The sequence below is a fragment of the Photinus pyralis genome, unplaced genomic scaffold (genome assembly GCF_008802855.1).
Source record: "Photinus pyralis isolate 1611_PpyrPB1 unplaced genomic scaffold, Ppyr1.3 Ppyr1.4_LG2, whole genome shotgun sequence".
Classification (NCBI taxonomy): domain Eukaryota; kingdom Metazoa; phylum Arthropoda; class Insecta; order Coleoptera; family Lampyridae; genus Photinus; species Photinus pyralis.
Window position 1 is genome coordinate 5,879,294 of NW_022170403.1, and position 14,894 is coordinate 5,894,187.

Below are 14,894 nucleotides of genomic sequence, written 5' to 3' on the forward strand. Positions count from 1 at the left end.
AAACATGCATAAAAAATAGCTATTTGTGTATTAAGAGCGCAAAATGATATGGGTGCGTTCACCAGAACCAAACGTGTTAACGCTTTGATTACGTTTGCAAACACAAACTGTTTAGGCGCTAGTGAACGATAGGGTGCGTTTGCCAGAACCAACTGTTTGCAAACCGTTTGCGCTTTTTAGATAAGTACGTTTACTGAACGCGTTGCTAGTTGTTAAACTGTTTGCAAGCGGACGCCATTTTTTGAATCGCAATTTAAACTCGCTGAAAATCACAAACATGTTTGTAATTTTGTAAGGCATGCATATTTGTTTAAACCATCGGCATACAGGTTTATGCGCGAAATTGGAGTAAATTACTAGTACCTATACATCACGACCAAAAATTGGATAATTGCACATTGCTCCCAATGCGCTTTAAAGTTGTAAGAGATAAATCGAATAATTTAATTATGAATGAAGAAGGGAGCATTCCATGTATGCAGGCTTATTCAAATTCGAGAGCCACTATGGGGATCTCGGGAACTGTAAGAAATAGAGGTTGGCAAAGTTGAGTAGTTTGATGCTTAACAAAATGTCGTTTTGAAACTGAAAAAATTCCGACTACTTTCGGAGATATCCAGAAAAAAAAAGACATTTTACAAAATCGTTTTTATTTGTTCCTAAGTTATTTAAAAAGATATTTCAAAATAAACGGCGCATAACCACTTTTTTCCATATACAAGATGCTAGTTTTAAATTTTTAGTCTGACGTTTCGTCTCCGGTTAACCATCATCAGCTTTGTTTTTTCTTATGGAAGGCATTTTTACTATCTGTGTCATTTGATAGAGCTTTTTCCTATCAATAAATGGTGCTGTTAATCCGTAAAAACGCAAGAAACTGCGAACGTACACTACCCACGACAAAGTTGCCAGACAAAAAAAGAAGATATTTTAACAGTATTACTTCAGCCTCCCTTTGACGAATGTCAAATTTGAAATACTCGGCGAGTAATAACTTTGTAGTGAAATCGTTCCACACTAAACTTCTTTTCAAATCTAATTAGGGTACCACAAGTATCTCTATAACCTATAACTGATACTGGCTGAGTGCTCTGGATTTCATTTGGACTTGTACGGACCCCTTCATATGCGGTTTATGAAGGCTCCAAAACGGCACGAACGATTTGCTCGTCTCCTAGTAGATTGCTGGCCATCAAACCCTGCATTGCAACACTATAACCACAGATATACGTCGTATATCTGTGCTATAACTATACGTTTTTCACCTATACAAATTTTAACTCTTTCCTTAAAATGACTATACTTATGTGGTGAGTTTATTAAATTTATTAAATGTAACAATCTGAAAATAAAAACTTAAAGCATAAAGCAGGTACAATTTATGGATAAAAAATATTTACTCAAGGATCCAGTGAATATGCATTTAATACTCCAATCTTGATTTTCTACTCGTATAGGACAATTCAATTCATCTTCTATAGCAGGATGTATTTAAACTGTAGAAAGGTATTTTTATTGAAATGTACAAAAAGAATACAAAACGGTTTTCTCAAAATTCACTCAAATTAAATTAGACGTGTGGTTTCCAGGCAAATTCCGCGCTTATGACAAATGCGCATGCCCGATCAACATGTTTGTGAATTTCAGCGAGTTTGAATTATGATTAAAAAAATGGCGACCGCTTGCAAACAGTTTGACAATTAGCAATGCGTTCAGTAAATATGCTTATATAAAAAGCGCAAACGGTTTGCAAACAGTTGGTTCTGGTGAACGCACGATTGAAAGAGACATTTGCCGCGCTAATCTCTTGAAATCTACATTCAATTTGCGCTCGAATTACACACAAGATTTTTTCTACAATCGAGCAGTTCACATATTTCCAAAAATTTAAATTTTTCACTCAAATATAGATTATTATTTTTATCTTATGCCCAAATGAAAGATGTCATTTACTCGTTGTCATTGGATACTCTGAGCAATGCATATTTGATTTATAGTTTATAATTTGGAGAGCGAGCGTTTTTTTTATTTTGTCGCTTATAAGCGACAAATTGACATTCCTCGAAAAATATGACGTCGGCGTTGTCAAATAGGAGCGCAAATGCCTACTTTGGATATCGATTGTTGAAAAAGGTCTTTAATGGGTCTTTTTTGGTCATCTTCACCCAAAAGAATCTCAAAAACACCACCTTAACCAGGAAAATCGGTCAAACTTTCCAAGAAACTTTCGAATCCTGTCGGACGTTAAAGATATCATACAATCATGCTTCCCACACAGAAATTAGCTTCGGATATTGTTTTTGTCCTTTTTGACCATCGGAAACCTCGTAAACGTCACCCTAAACGTAAAAATCGCTCTAAAAACAGATATTTCCTGAAAATCGCCTCAATTTTGAAAATTGGCGCCATTTTCAATCCTAAGGGACGGAACTTCCGCGGCTCTGCGACTCAAATCACTCCAATAGGTCTAGGGAACATGTGTTCCAAGTGGCACAATTTTAATACGAAATGCCGTTTGTTTTCACGGGCCGCTCCCACTATAAAGACGACATGGGATATGTACCTAAGTAGCAAGAATACTTCAAGTTCAAGGCATAGAATGGAAGGAGGCCAATGCTGCCTTTAGACTAGAATGAAAACTCGCGTGATTTACTGTCGGACCCTACTGTCTTAAGCAGAAGCGTAGCGTCGGGGGGGCACGGGGGGGCACGTGCCCCCCCAACTTAACAACCGGCGATAGTCCTCATCAAGCATTATACACACAAATAACACGCCTATTCATTGATGATAAACCAATAAAATAATAAACTCTTATTTCGTTATTTCCAATTATTTAAATGCAACTTAGGCCCGATCTATTCACCTCCCTGTAACGGCTGTAACTTTAATCTGCCGGTAAATTCCATGGATACCATTGTTGACACAATCGTTGTCTAGGTACTTACTTGCCCATTAAATTTACTGGAAGATGAATAGACCGGCCCTTAGAAGTGAAATTCCGTAATAATTTATTTAACTTGACGAATTTTCCGACGTTTTAAATGCATTTTAAACGCATGGTACTTTAAATGATTGCGCACGGTTCCGTTTTATGCTACTGAATATCTTGAATTTACGGCAACGGCGCCAATGGAGGATTTTAAATTTTAACCCCCTCCCTAGTGGTCAACCGACAACCGTACGCTGCTGGTACCAGGTACCACTGACTTAAGCCATAAGGTGGCGCCACGCAGACGCGACGCGCCAGCGCTTCCGCGTTAATAAAATACTTATGATAGTCGTTACTCGTTAGTCACTAGTCAGTCAGTAAGTTTGCGCGTCTTTTTTAAGTGTTAAGTATTATATAGACTTTCTATCAGTTTACCTTCATCTAAAATCAAGTTAGTGAGTTTTTGGTGCTTCTGTGGTTAGTTATTAGTTTATTTATTATTCGCGTCTTCGCGATTCGCGAACCGAAAAGGAAGAGGATGGATAAATTTGTCATTGTGACGAGAAAGTCACGACCATCAAAAGACTACTACCCCTAGTAACTTTACAAATGACTCTTCTCAAATACCATCTACCTCACAGTCATCGAAAGAGTCATACACGGCACCAGCGGATCAGAGCACTGATGAACATTCCAGAGGAGGAAAAGTTGAAGATTATCAAGTGCGCAAAAGTGGAAAACCTGGTTCACAAGAGCGAGACCCTGGAACAGGAATTGAAAGTGTGGATTTAACTGCTGGACCTTATCAACCAAGTGTTAACTATCCAAAAGAAGTAGTGCTTGGGAAAATGCGTTCTTTTAAATCATCTTGGTACTCTGATTTTAAGTGGCTTGAGTACAGTATTATCAAAGACTCTGCCTTTTGCTTTCCTTGTCGTGTATTTCAACGTGTTAAAAAGGGGCGTGGAGAAGAGTCATTTACCACAGTAGGTGTCAGTAATTGGAAAAAGGCCATAGAAAAATTTAAGAAGCATGAAAAATGTGATACACATCGATCTTCAATGCTATTTTTGAGTGAAATGCGATCGAAGGGAAGTACAGTAGCAGATGCATTGTCATCAACACGAGCAAAACAAGTGAAATTAAACTGGGATTACGTGAGTTTTATTTTTGAAAACATTTTATTTTTGGGGAAGCAATGTATAGCTCTGAGAGGCCATGATGAAAGTGCAACATCTTTAAATAAGGGTAATTTTTTGGAGTTGTTGCAACTGCGTTTGCGAGATAAACCCGAAATGACAGATTTTACGGAGTCGAAAATTCGATCTTACACTAGCGCCACGATTCAAAATGAAATGATCGAGATTGTTAAAACATCCATCTTAGATAGAATAATAAACGAAATAAATTTAGCGTCGTGCTATTCAATAATTTGTGACGAAACAACCGATATTTCGACGAAAGAACAAGTTTCTGTTTGTGTGAGGTACCCATTTCGTGATGATAGTGGGATTGTAGTCAAAGAACGTTTTTTAGGCTTTATAGATGTTGAAAATACAACCGGTGCAAACCTACATCACATTATAAAGAACTTTTTGAGAAATTTAGGTCTTGACCTTTCCAAAATTAGGGGTCAGGCGTACGATGGGGCATCCAATATGAGTGGAGAATTTAATGGTGTTGCAGCAAGGTTTAAAGAAGATGAGCCTAGAGCATTATATACACACTGTCATGCTCATCTGCTTGATCTTGCTGTTATGCGATTTTGCAACGAAGTGAAAGAACTAAGAAATGCTCTTGGTTGCGTCAATTCCTTGTATACTACAATTTGTGCATCAGCCAAGAGATATGCCATATTTGAAAATATTTGCAAGAAAAGTGAGAATCAACCAACTTTTAAAAGACTTCAGAATCTTTCTAAAACTCGTTGGACTGTTCGTCATCGGGCTCTTTCTGTGATTATTGAAGAATTACCTGAAATTTTTAAAACGCTAATAATAATTTCAAATGACAAATGTAACGCAAAAGCGTCGGCAGACGCCAGTGGGTTGCTTAAGAACATGTCTGATTTCGGTTTTATTTTTTCCGTTAAATTTTTGTGCAGCATTTTGTCATTGACTGACATTTTTTCAAAGGAACTTCAAAATAAAAATTTAGATATACATTCTTTACTTCCTAAGTTAAATACGCTACTTAAGTGCTTACAGTTAAAAAGAAATGACGAATCTTTCATGCGGATCTGGAGAGACACCGAAGAGCTATGTGACAAAATTGAATCACAATCCCCCGACATAGACATAGCAAAACCCACACTTAGCAGAAGAAGGAAAGTACCTGCGAGGTTAGACTACAACAGTGGGGAACCTGGATTTTTTGCAGAAACACCTCAAGACATTTTTAAGGTGCAGGTTTATTTCCAAGGACTTGATACCATCCTTTCTAATTTAAAGACCCGATTTTCCGAAAACGACTATTCGAAAATTATGATTATCGGTAAGCTGTTATTTAAGTGGACGGAGCCTATAAACGAAACTGAAGTGCGTAATATTCAAAAATTTTATCAGCTTGAAGACAGTTTTTACTCTGAGCTCCAAATTTATAGGACCTTCGCTGCAAGTCATTTTAATCAAAGTGCGCAAGACGGAGATACTATGCTATTACATACAATCAATCAATTTCTAAAGAACTCTTTGGTGGAAATCGTGCCAACAATTTTACAGTTATTAGAAATATCCTTATGCTGGCCTATTACAACCGCTACTTCGGAAAGGTCTTTTTCGTGCCTAAGAAGATTGAAAACGTACCTTAGGAGCACAATGGTAGAAGATCGACTATCCGGTTTGGCGCTGATGGCTATTGAGCAAGATATGACCAAGGCGCTTATGGAACCAGCAAATACTCAGAAATTAGTTGAAAAATTTGCTAATAATTCCATACGTAGAATGGCATTTTATTAAGTGAAGTAGTTTTTCAATTAACGTAGGTACACATTAGTTTTTATAATTTCGATGTACATTCAATAAATTACGGATTTGGATGCATACTTGCCCATTCGGTGCTTTATTTTTGTAACTGTCATCTTAAATATTCTCATTCCCGTGCCCCGGGGGCACTTCGTAACTTCGAAATTGTTTTTTTAAATTTTTAGGACAAATCACACTACAAGGTTTTGTGATCTGAGAAAGACGTAAATTAGTCCAAAAACACATATAAAGCTACCAAAATTTCAAAAATTTTGCGGGGGGGAACCCCCGCACCCCCCTTCTCCTGGGGGGTTTTCCATACCCCCCACACCCCCCGGTTACTCTCGCCCCCAACCCTCACTACTACACCGTGTCCTGATTTTTATTTTCATGAACCTCACAGCCCTAGTGCCCCCCCATTTTTATAGGTCACGCTACGCCACTGATTGAATAAATAAAAGTAATCAATACTACTACTACGTGTGATACATTTTTGTAGTGGCAAATGGTAGATATTGAAAGCATTTCAATTTTTGGAATTAGCACAGTATTAAAGCGCCCTGGTTGTCGTTTTAGCGCATTATTCAGGTGGTGCAGTTTTAGCAACTAAATTCGACTCTCGCAAACATACATATTTGTTTATTCTGAATTATTTAATAACATATGCATATTTATGTTGTTATAACAGTTCCGCACTCTGTTTTCATAACGTTGTTGGTATATGAATATGCACCGATACAAAAGGCTGTTGCAGCAGCATGGATCGTGGATGAAGACAATTACAGTTCTACATATCCGCGTTCTCACTTCTTTACAGTTTACTTTTTCTGCACGATTAATTATTTATAATTATATGCATTTAACCAATACAAAACGTAATTTTTTTGCATGTTTATTAATAATATTATAATAGGTACCTACGTATGTTTGGATTAATTAAGAACGTGATAATGAATTATTGATTACCCACTTTAGCGAATTCGTTCCTATCTTATGTAGGTATAAACGATGATGACGAATAAAAGTACGCATGAAAATTTATTGTAGACATTAATTATAGCACATATGCCAAAAAGTAAACGAAAGACCCATAGACAGGGGCGGACTGGGTATTCACGAGCCAGGTGGAATTGCATAGAATACGGGCCATTAAAGTAGTTGTGCAATAAAGATGGGGGGGGGGGGCACCTCAAGAACATTTTTTTAGTCATTTTAAAGTATTCCTTTCTCGAAAATCCATTAGAATATAGTTTTTTTTAAATTGCAGCTGATAATTAGAAGTACCTAAAAAAATATACATAATCCAAACGAGGCGCGTCGCCTATAATTGTGTTTCAGCACTTTCAAAATACGACAAAAAATGATACATTCAATTCAATTTATTTGTAAAACGATAGCTTTTAATCTCACTTTGGCTGCCTGGCTGGCTGGCGGCAAATGCGGGCCAGTAGAAGAACGGTTGTAGAAAGACAAGGAGTGTACCTACCGGGGTAGTTAATAACTTTAGAGACGGGGCTACATGATGTGAGGTCAGTGACATCTGGGCGCCATCCCCGAGCGTGGTGTACTAACCTGGAGATTTTTCAGTCTTTTCCTATCTTCTACAGATTTGGTCCGATTGCTCCGACTGCGAACTTTGTCACGCGGTTTACAGTTTCTTAAAGCTCGAATCGCGGTCTCTCTTTCTCGCGTTGCCAATAGAAGCTCGAGTGCCCCAAAGATTGAGTACTATTTTGTGAAGGGTTTTTAGCGAAATATACTAAAATGCGAATTGCGGGGGAACGGGACGTCGGAAGTGGATACCGACAATGGGAATGTTGTTGCCCCCGACAAGATCTTACTGATGGTGGAGTCAAACATCAAACACGAAATTGCGGTGAAGCGGGATGTCGGAAAGCCGGTACCGGCAAAAGGGAATGTGGTTACCCCAGAACTTTAACTGATGGGGAGCCAAAACTTCAAACGCGAAAATTGCGGGGAACGGATGTCAGAAGTGGGTATCGACAAGAGAATGTAGTAGCCTTGACAAGGTCTTATTGATGGTGGAAGTCGAAACTGGCTAATAGAATATCTTGCACATAAAAGTCCCTTCCGAACTCGCACGAGGCCTTTGAATAATTTATCTACAACTGTCCCTGAAAAATGGAGGTCAGAACGTAATAATTTAGAAGGAATGATATGTACGCCATTAACCTACACCCGTGTGTAATGTAAAACAAGTTAAAAAGTAATCGTAAACGATTTACAGAAAGCGCATTTCCACTTGCATTCATTTCCCATTTGTAAGATGCAACTTCTGTTAAAATCGTAAAAATCCGGCCACAAATATGAAAGATAGCGTTGCAAATGTGCAATCCATTTTTGACGTGCTACTTCAATTTCAGTTAGATTTTCATTTATTCCAAGTGCCTATGTATCAAGTTTCATTCGAATACTTTTATAAATAAAAAATTTTGCAATTCGGTTTATAAATGGTCGAAATGCGAAAAGGGCACTGTGAATTTTGAATCGATTCGACTCAACTTTTGGCATTGCGTATTATATGGCTAAAGCTATGCCCATATTGAATTTCATGCAATTCAGTTCATAACTAACGGAGATGTAAAAGCGATCGGACATTTCTAAACAAAGTTATCGTTCACACGGACAGATAGAGGGACAGACAGACAAAGGAACAGACGGACAGACCAACAGACAGACGACAGACAGCAATACAAAATTATAAACGATCTCTAGGATCGTTAATAAACGGCAAAAGTGTAAAATTATGGAACATGTAAAAAACGGTTTTTTGTTTTTTTTACAATAACTTTTTTAGTAATAAACGCAGAAAAAATTCCTTCCTTGATGCAAGCCTCGACACCATAACGAACCAAATAGCGAAAAAAGTAGAACAATAGCTCTTAAGATAAACAACTAGTGGCCACAATAGCACGTTTTTTTTTATTTTTATGGAAATGCGCTAAAAATAGAATAGATCGGTTACGTCTGGAAGTGATAATTTTCTACAAATTTCAAAACTATCAACAGACGTCGTTTTGGGTTTTGCCTTACTTTCATTTCACGGAGGTCGTAGAAAAAGTGTGGTACGTCATTCGGGTGTAAATTGCGTATTACACGTTCGTAGAATTTTTTACTCACCTGTAATACGCACTATTACAATCTTATGACGTAATGTGCTATTAAATTCTTGCTTACCCTTTACAGGATATCAGTCTGTTACCTTTGATCATGCGCATATCGGACACTATCGCGAAATTTATACAGAAACAGCCCCCCCTCCCGCTTGTTTGTCTATCTGTCCGTCAGGAACTAAAACCGTCAATTCCATCCTCCCATTGCTTTCTAAGGTCTTTGGGTGAGCACACCTACATGTAACGTTTTTGACCATAGCTTACATCTTCGACTCTGATTGCAAGTTTCTGTTGTTTTACTTTCATCGACATTTTCACAACACGAACTTGTTCGTATCATGTACATATAAACACATTTAGCGTGCACACCGAATTATTCTAGTAGTACTTAATCGAACAAATGTCACCCAGAAGAAATATGTACTAATTATTACAGATAAATCTGCAGAACTGGCGGATAGGCAAACACCATATTGGTATCCTTTCAAAATAAGAGAGAGGGTAGTGCCAACCAAAGTGTACACCGACTGTAATAGTAGTGTACTGTATGACAACATCTAAAAGAAGTTATTGTGAACGTAACTAATAATACTAATAATAATGAAACTCTTTACAAAAGATGAGCTAATTAGAATAAGGTAAGAAATGTCATTAGAAAGTATTCTAGCAATTAGTATTTATTTATTTATTTATTATCCATCTCTTGTACTGGGCCATCAACAGGCTTGCGCCCAATTACAGAATGACCCGCATAATATTTTTTAGAGTGCCGTTGCAGAAGATTTTTATGATAATCTGATCAAAGCAACCTTTTTTAATAAATAGAACAAAACGGAATGAAGTAAAATAGTATATTAAGATACAAGTGTATAATCAAGTCTTTAAAGCACGCGCAACCAGTTTAATGGCACGACGCGGCATAGGCATGAATTTAGTACTGACGTTTTAAAAGTAAGAACATTTCGAAAGCGAAAAAGTCAAACATGTCGCTGCACGGTCATATTATAAAATTGCATGACGTGGCAAATCTTCTCCGGCAGAATGTCATTCTATTTCTCCAGTAAATTGAAAACCCATTAATTTGTATAAAAATAATCAATCAATATAACAAAGGCGTTTGGGGGCTCTAAGCATCATCTTGTAAGAAACTGTTTCGAAAACCCGGGCAGTTAGGCACTAAACAGGGATGATGGATGTTTTAACATTATTACATTCGTGTTTAGTATGTAAAGTTCATGTTGCTGTTACAAATTAATATTACTTAAATTCCACAACGATATAAAATGGTAAGGTCAAACCTCATACTGTTTTTTTGTGGTACAACATGACTAGGTATGTTAAAAAGTTAATGGGTTTGGGCGGTTTGGGTAAGACAATAATTGATTTAAATTACGTTGATTAGGGTTTAACTATGGCGAAAATCTAGGCGAAAATAGTGTGGTCTTATGAAAAAGTGGGGGGCGGGGTTCACGATAACGCGCGATTATAATATAAAGGCTATAGGAAATGAAATTGATGTTCAGGGAAGGTCATTCTCAGTATTGTCGGCATAGAGATTCCCACCGTTTACGACAGAGTCATTGAAATTATTAATTTCAGTCAACTTTATTTTATGTTTGAGTACTGAGTTTTTAAAGTTTAAGTCCTCATTTGTAATGCGATCTATGACATTTTGGAGGTAACAAATGCACTGTAATTCAGGAGCAAGAAAACCGTATACGGCGAATAAGAATTAACTGACAATTTTTTGCTATTTTCGTCTGTGCGGTGTTTGATGAATATTAAATTTGTTTGGGTAGATTTAATTTACGTAGTGTTGGCTAAAGTTACGGTAAAGTTTAGATTTAAGGAGTACATATTTTGATTTTTTTAAATTTCCTTAGGTGTGTTTATGAACTTAGTCAATTGTGAGTTTTTTGTTAATTGTGGCAAGCCGAGTGGATATTTGTGAAATAAAAATGTTAAAAAGTGTTTGTGAAAATAAAGAAATTACAATTTTTTCAAATCTAGATCTTGTGGCCTTTTAAAGTCATTTTAGGTGACCAATAATAGGGTGACGGTCTCATTTATTTTGATGAATTTGATGAAGTAGTGGCTCTTACATTCCGCGTGACATTTTAGAATTTTCATAAGTACTGGGCAACCAAGCGAGTAACGCAGCAATACTTTTTTTATCCTATACAAAGGAGAAACTACATTTTCTGTCTGTGTGAGGACCGCGAAAAAAGAAGACAATTGCACCGCATGAGCGAGAAAAAATCACAGAGTTGTATATAAGTAAATAGAGAGACAGTCTTGTAGCGAAAAATTGACTCCAATTGAACCTTGCGCAGGCCGTTGGTGAGTGTGCGCAGTAGTCGACAACAGAACCGGCTTCAAATTAAATGATCCTTAAAGCAGGTTCGGCTTGAGAATAATATGGTTTCTCATTGTAACAAAAATTGAAAAGAAATTCAATGTGTGGTGAATGATGTTGTTAACACTGTGTCTTGAATAAATAAGAAACATTACAATCGTTAAGAACTTTTAATACAGTAGACTACAATCCAAAGCTGGTAAGGGGCTTTCAACATCAGAATCGTGAAAAGATTTTTTGAGATTCTGGTATAAAGGAATACGTATATTTGTCGTGCGATCGAGTTTAAAGATCTATTTATGCACTCAGTGAGTATAAAAATAAGCAATGAAAGAATAAAATAAGTTGAAATTTTATTTTGGTGCGGGATAAAATTTCAGATGTGCAATGCCGAAAACACAGTTTGAATACGGGTAGCCACAAAGTCGACAAACTGCAAATGCCAATAACTCAAATATCTCAAAAATGGAGCATCGGCAGAGGGTATGTACAGTTGGCACCACACTCAGAAGGTCCCTGACAGGGCGTGTCCGAGGACGTTGGAAATTTAGACTGTACATTCTCATGCAAAATTTGACTCTACTAAATATAAATAAGTGGGCCACGCGATATGAGTTGCATTACTTCAAGGGGAAACAGTAAAATTAATAATTTTATTTCTACAAAACGTAAACACATTTAAGATTGTTAGATGTTTATGTTCAACACAATTTACAATTCTGATGCACTTCTGCTGTGTAAATATGGACAGTTATTGAAACAATCACATTGAAATTAATAACACTCACACTGACTAAATTAACACACAACCTTTAACTTTTTTCATTCATTATCGTCACTTGACCACTAATCATCATCGGAACTGCTGGTGTTCACAATAAATTGTACATTGTCAATAAATTCATTTCTCGTAGGAATGATATTTGCTCCTAACCAAGAACGTATCACTTCCTTACGATTATTCATTGTTGGTGGCTTATTTATTTGAACACTGATAAGGTGCGTGAGTTTGCTGGTAAATTTGGTATAAGCTGCTTCTCTAACCACTGCATAAAGTTGGTATGATTCATATCATCGTAATAATCCCCCGATTTACTGTGCGACATCCTCTACAAAACCAGAACGACTACCAGCATACTACGATGTACCTCCTGACCAGCCCTATTATAAACTTCCGATACTTCATCTGATTGTTAGCATTTACTCACTCCGTACGATGGGTGAATATAGGTTTCGTCCAAGTATATAACGGATGAATGAAGGTTGTTCATTTTCTTTTAATCTTCTTAAATAACGAGATGCCATACTACAATGTCACTTCTTTCCATTACCAACCTACGTTTGTCCCGACACTTCTTGTATCGAAAACCAAGTTTCAACAATTGCTTGCGAAGAGTTTTCCTTCCACCCATATATTTGATCTTTTCTTGCACTTTTCTAGGAGCATTTTAAAATAACCTTTATTTATGTACAGATCGTCGCCTACTAAACATTGAAATGGCGGTAAAGAGTATAATGTAATGGGCATGCTTAAATTATTGCTCCAAAGTGTTTGTTTATTTACAAATGAATCTGAAGCATCTGAAAAGTTATTGCTGTTTTGTTTTGTGATTATGTAACTGAATGCACCCAAAAATCGTGCTGATTCCCTTTCACGCACTGCGCATGAGTCCCAACGGCTCCGCCATTAAAAGTCGGCCACTGTAGTTGGAGTTATTTTTCCACGCGCAGGTCGTATGTACTGCCTCTCTATTTACTTATATACNGGCGAATAAGAATTAACTGACAATTTTTTGCTATTTTCGTCTGTGCGGTGTTTGATGAATATTAAATTTGTTTGGGTAGATTTAATTTACGTAGTGTTGGCTAAAGTTACGGTAAAGTTTAGATTTAAGGAGTACATATTTTGATTTTTTTAAATTTCCTTAGGTGTGTTTATGAACTTAGTAAATTGTGAGTTTTTTGTTAATTGTGGCAAGCCGAGTGGATATTTGTGAAATAAAAATGTTAAAAAGTGTTTGTGAAAATAAAGAAATTACAATTTTTTCAAATCTAGATCTTGTGGCCTTTTAAAGTCATTTTAGGTGACCAATAATAGGGTGACGGTCTCATTTATTTTGATGAATTTGATGAAGTAGTGGCTCTTACATTCCGCGTGACATTTTAGAATTTTCATAAGTACTGGGCAACCAAGCGAGTAACGCAGCAATACTTTTTATGCTTTGTGTTTTGTTTCTCATTGTGTTATTGGCCCATATGAATAAAAGGGAGCATATGCTTATACTTGCAGAATTCAAAGAAAATACTCGTAAGTGCTCCTTCACAATGGGCTGCTCAGCAGCTCTGCACTGCGTCCCGTCCCATAGCTAACCAGCGCTGCTAAGTCGCCCAGTGTGAGGGGGCACTTACGAGTATTTACTTTGAATATTGCAAGTATAAGCATATGCTTCTTTTTATTCATATGGGCCATTATCTGGAACATTTACAAAGCCGGTAGAACATTTATCTTGACAAGCACTACCGCTACAGCTTAAAATAATCGTTGTGAATGTGTGTCTGTCCATAGGTCTCTTATACCTTCCTAAACCGTTCATCCGATCGAAATGCAACTTTCGAGAATGGTCGGGCGTATGCCCGCGAAGGTTTCTGATTTCGTAAAACACTTCCAGAAAGTCCAACGGTAACGAGAAAAAACGAGATTTTACGTTTTACAGTCGAAACTGCGGTAGAGATAAAGACTTGACATTTAGAATGTAGGTTTCTTTGAAGGCGTATAGGTGTACTCCGAAAGCACTTCTCGAAATTACGGAGGGAACGACGTACGGGTACGGAAAATAGATACACGACATTGGCTAATAGGCGGTACGCAATTACCGCGAGGAACTATAAAAAATAGTAAAATAATACTAGTTTTAATAGTGAAGAGTTTTATGGAATTATAATATAAAGGGTATTCTAAAATGCACACAAGAAGTAATTTAGAATACAGGTGTTTATCGGTGGATATCGCATGGTGACATGTTAACTATGGCGGTAATCTTGTCTTCTGTCATTACAGCCTCATCTGCAACAGCAACGCACTTCTCCGTGGTTTGTCCTGGTCACTCATTGTCGTACAAGATCTCGCGTCCTTCCTAGAACCGTGTCGACCACATTTTGACTATAGTGTAGGTCAGGCGTGGGCACCCTACGGCCCGCGGGTCAGATCCGGCTCGCCGATAAGTTTTGTCCGGCCCGCTAATATAATTCATAGTTAATACTCCATAGGGCGCACAAGTTATATTTCAAATTCTAATTAATTAATATGATTATGTTACACGTGCAGCATCTAGTGAACGCGGTCCGAAGCTTCCAAGCTGTTTGAAAGCCTAGTTAAAGATGCATTTATTGTTTCAGAGATATCACCAGGTATTTTCCAGAATTTTCGTCGCGATATATACCGGGTGGAGCCATACAACGACACGTGTTTTAGGGATTAAGCAATATTTTTAAGCCATATATTGCAACAAACC